Source organism: Lactuca saligna, chromosome 5 (assembly GCF_052625555.1).
Source record: "Lactuca saligna cultivar CGN05327 chromosome 5, ASM5262555v1, whole genome shotgun sequence".
NCBI classification, from domain to species: domain Eukaryota; kingdom Viridiplantae; phylum Streptophyta; class Magnoliopsida; order Asterales; family Asteraceae; genus Lactuca; species Lactuca saligna.
Genome location: NC_136421.1, coordinates 263,721,364 through 263,726,594, shown reverse-complemented (window position 1 = coordinate 263,726,594; position 5,231 = coordinate 263,721,364). Strand labels below are relative to the sequence as shown.

The following is a 5,231-nucleotide window of genomic DNA, read 5'->3' as shown; positions in this document are numbered from 1 at the left end:
CATCTCCCACATATTTACATATTTGTCCTTATTTATTTTTCCCTATATCTCTCCAAAGTTCTTGTCATTTCAAATATTTTTTAAATGTCATTTTCCTTATAAGTCCAGTTAAAGCACCACGTGAAGGCTTATTATATCAAAGTTTAAGCTTTACTCATTCATAAGGGTATTATTGTCTTTTGCACACCATGTCTAATTATGCAGGTGAAAAGGGTACAAATAAAATAAAGCAACATGCTATGATAACATATCACCAAATTCATCTAAGGTCAACTATGTATGAAAAACTTTGCAATTTTCTATAAAGAGAAGTAAGAGGACAAATGTCAATTTATTTATGGAACCATATATGCAGAAAATAAAGTGAAATGATGATTCTGATAAAATTACATGTAGTTGGTTGGCCAATTTCAATTTTAACCCTTGTTTTAAATATTAAATATTTCAACATTTTTTTAACTTAATATTTGTATTGCTAAAATTGTTTAATTTGTTGTGAATATTTTGGGTGAAATATTGCAGATGATGTAATTGAAAGTTGAGTTTTGTTTTTTGGCAGGGTATATTTTGAATATGTAGAAGCAAGAATGCTCAATATATGATGAGCCTATGCATAAGTTTAGCACATTAGGAGATTTCAAAGACAATGTCTATTAGGTAACGTGCAACCATGATTATAGAGATGGATGCAAAACTAGACAACCAAGTAAACATTTAAAATATTCCCTTCTTGGCCTCTTCACATTCCTCTTTCTTCTTTTTCTTGCATGTCTTGATTGTTTTGCTGAAGGTCTTATCAATAATCTTGTGTTTGTAGTCAGAGGATGCTTCACACACAAAACAATAGTTGAACCTTTGCATCTCATTTTTGGATGTATACTTTCAAAGGTATATATATATATATATATATATATATATATATATATATATATATACACACACACACACACACTGACATTATGTTTTTTGAGTTTAGCAATGTTCTTAGTGAACTGATTTACTTCTTTTACAATGATATTACTGGTTGGTGAAACACAAACTTTAACCTCCAAGAAATGGCTATTCATCGTTTATGTACCATTTGCTGATTTAAACCCTTATCTTCAGTCAGGTAGTCAAGTAACAACCGGTTACAGCCCCATATGTTTATATTTTGCAGAGCTTCCTAGGCTTCGTTTGTTCAAATGTTGGTGGTATATTTGTCAAGAAATCTATATCAAATTCCCTGTTCAAAAATACGAAAGGAAACAAATGCTAAAACGAAGAGTGTCACATGCACCGATTGTGATGGTGAGTGTAAGTTTCTTTCAGCCTCCTTTTTGCTTTATTTTCACAATAAAAAAAACCTTCATATCTTACTAAAACTTGAAGAATTTGATTTTTTTTTTAAATTATGATATATGCTTATTAGTATTTGTTGACATTATCGAAAAGGTATTTGTTTGACATTTTGTTTGGATGTGTGATTAGTGCTACTTAAGAATGCAAGCACTACTACAAAAAAGGCCTTTTACGACGCTCATTGCGCGTCGTAAAACGCTCAGATGACGCGCAAATGCGCGTCAAGGAAGGCCCTGTCATAAAGAGAGATGACGCGCATTTACGACGCGCGGTTATGACACGCAATGCGTATCAAGGAAGTCCCTGTCATAAAGGAAGACGACACGCATTTGCGTGTCGTAACCTTACGACGCGCGTGTTTATGACACGCAATGCGTATCAAGGAAGCCCCAGTCAAGAAAGGTCATGTCATAAATGAAGACGACACACATTTTTGCGTATCGTAATTTTAATTTTTTTTAAATATATTTATATATTTATTAATTTATAAATTAAATTTGCATTTAATCTCTCATAATAGAAATAAAATACCATATACACAAAATACAATCCATTGCATAATATAAAATAAAATATCATATACAAAAATACAATCCATTGCATTTAATCTGTATGTATAACAAAGACACATGTGTTAAACTTGTACATTACCATTAACATCTAATCGTATGGACTCGAGTGTTAAACTTGTTACCATTAACATCTGATTCATAAGTCCTTTCAACAAGATTGTTACCTGCATAAATGAAAACAAACAGGAACATTAACAGCCCAGCTATGAACAATTTCACAAGATGCACCAAAAATGATGATCATTAATAGCTCCTTTCAAGGATAATTTGGTTTGGATAGAAAATTAAATTAAATAAAAATCATAAAGAATCTAAAAAAAGTCAAATAGGAGACTGCTATATATTACTCAACTTTATGATCAATTTGAAGCTTACTCTTGTGGTCTAATAAACTGTGTTTGCAAGTAAAACTCACACATGGTTGCTTTAGCAATTGATTTTGATATGTTATGATAGTTTTGTTTTTGTTTTGGAAGCAACAATTCATTACCAAATGGGAGACTGTTATATATTGTACATATAATTCTAGTAAATTCTACCAGAAGAGTGCATGTGCAGTTCAATCCTAGACACAAATATCCTAGTATTCATCAGATTTTATCTATCTATGATACAAAATAATCAACATGCCATTGAATTTATAACAGGGGTAAAGTCGTAAAAACTCCAACAAACTATACCTATTGTATCAGATTAGTCAGGAACTTTTTTTTGTCCACATTAGGTCCTTGAACAAGTATTTTTGTGGCTATAGAAGAGTCAACATTTTAAAGTTGACTTAACCTATAAACCTGCTATTACCAACCCATAAGGACCTAATATGAAACAATGGGCATAGTTTGTTGGAGTTTTTCCCTTTATAACAAATATCAGGCATTATTTTAGCAGCATGTGATGGAACATGATATGAAACTAACCTCCTTGGATGTTGTACTTGTAGCAGGTGCATTTGATGTCTCTATTGGCCCAAGGAAAACAACTGTTACCCGGAATATGGTGGGCCATTACTGGTATTTGAACATTTCATGCTGCCTCTATTGTCATACACTCTTCTGTTTATTTAAACAAGTTATTGGTGTATTAATAATTATTCATGTCAAAGTAAAGAGAGATACTTGCCACAAAGCATAAAGCACATATTATCAATACAAGCAGAAAGTAAAGAGAGAACAAGAACATAAAAAAATACGTGCTTTCACGATCACGATCACGATCAGGTTCTCTAATTTCCCTTTCTTTTTCTTTTTCTTTTTCTTTGTCTTTCTCTTTCTTTATCTTTAACCTCTCTATCATGGCTCTTTAACCTCTCTATCAAAAAAAATTTCCAGGAAACATATATGTATGCACCCTAAGATAATTTCCGTAAAAACACATTAATTCATGTGCTAACACTATTACACATAAACATAGCATTTATTGGTAAATCAGAAAAAAAAAAATTTACATACAGGGTACTTTGGACAATATGTTGGTTTGGTCATGATGTATATGATATGTAATAACTTAAATAGACATCAAGTGACAACCATAAAACATAACTTCACAAAAAGAGACATTAAGTCACAAAAGGGGTATTTTGGTCAATACATCAGGGTTGTCTTGAGGCATAAGATAGAAGGGATGAAATAGGCATAAAGTCGTAGAGAAAACTTGTACTAGTTAGCCTTTATAAGCTCGGATGCTGCCTACATGACAATCCAAAAACACATATAAGCATAAAAATCAGTCCATGAAGCAGATAGAAAGAAAATAAAAAAAACAAAAAGATAGATAAGCAGGAAGAATGTAGGGTAGAAAAGTAACACTTTAACTCATGTATTGTCTCTATGAGAAAATAACCAAGAAGGGGAAAATCGTCAAAACAACAATATAAAGAAAACAGTTTAACTGCTGTTGTGTTGAATTGTTGTTGCGCCTATCGACTTCTGTAAATTATAAGTTGTATAATTAGTTAGATATATAGATGATAATACCAAAATCTGAATGTGGACATGGATGGACTTACTGTTGATCCACAATTACCATCACCCACTTTGTTGTCCCACTGATCAATGATTGCAGACATTGCTTATTCAGTGTACGAGCTTGCTTATTCAACTGCTCTGGTCGACTCAATACCTGAGTGACCAAACAAAAAATGCATTTTTATGGGAATTCAAAGTAATAAAAAATTATGAGGTCTAACCGACTAAGAAAAAAACAATAGGTTTGGTTATCAGTAAGAATAATGAAAGATAACTTAATTCGGCAGCATTTTTTTGACTAATCAGATTTGAAGCACTCAAAAGTTATAACTTGAATTAAACCAATATAATTTTATAATCTCTTATCTATCAGATCATGTGACTTTCTACAAATGGTTTATTGCATGTAATAAAATAAACCACTAATTAGTAATTAAACAAATGACAAATTTGGAAATCTGTTGTTTTAAACCATTTTACGACTACATACTTGTAACCATTTTTGAGAACATAAGAAGGAAGGTTAACCAACTATACACTTGGAAGGCAATAAAGAAATTTTTATTTAAAGAATTTAGCATACCTGCAATTGGTGCCTGATCATTATTAGGAAATTCTGAAATTAGCATATCAAAAATATGCTAATTTTTTTTCAAAAATATGGTACCTGGATACAATAGGAAAGAAAGTGTGACAATTCTTTCTTCAAGATGTTACAAATAAATCCATATATCTTTTCAACATAAACAACAAGTTGCTTCTTAAAAAGCAAAGCTGAGTATTTGGCCTCCACATGGTGCACTATACTAATTATGGAGGTTGGCTCAAGGGTTTTGAGGAGCTGAACTTAAAGTCGTTTGAATCACAAAAAACAATGTTGAAGTAAAAGAGAGCCAATTAAGCCATGTGTTTGATGTCTTCTTCTTTTTTTTTCTATGAAAATACAACTAACATGTAAATACCTGAATTATGCAAGTAGTTAATCTTTCTGCAGTTTTTATAAAGATAATTCTTTTTAAATAAAATTAATAAATACCTGAGAGCTTGAGAACGAGATGCAGAAACTGGAATAACATTTATTTTCCTTCCATTTTGGCAATAAATAACACGACAACGGAGAGCTTGAATCCTTAATAACTTTTGAAGCTCCTTGACAGGTGGCACCTACAAATACAAATTCAACTACTCAATTATAGCAAAATACTTTCATTAATACGAATTCATTTAAAAAAAACTTACTAAACCAGGCTTGTGAATGTTAAAAGCGTAACACTAATTTGTTGTGACTTCTTCATCTTCTGTAACAACATGTTTTTCATTTTTCATCTCAGATTTTTTATCAATTATAGAAGAC

At 31.4% G+C, this 5,231-nt stretch overlaps 1 long non-coding RNA gene across 1 annotated transcript; it reads right to left on the bottom strand.

Annotated features, from left to right (window-relative positions):
- Positions 1-3,458: 3,458 nt before the first annotated feature.
- LOC145047154 (uncharacterized) lies at positions 3,459-4,526 on the bottom strand. Its single transcript, XR_013682124.1, has 3 exons — positions 4,461-4,526; positions 3,919-4,031; positions 3,459-3,838 (listed from the first exon to the last, which is right to left on the bottom strand). It is a non-coding gene; the product is annotated as an uncharacterized LOC145047154 (long non-coding RNA).
- Between the last annotated feature and the right edge of the window lie 705 nt (positions 4,527-5,231).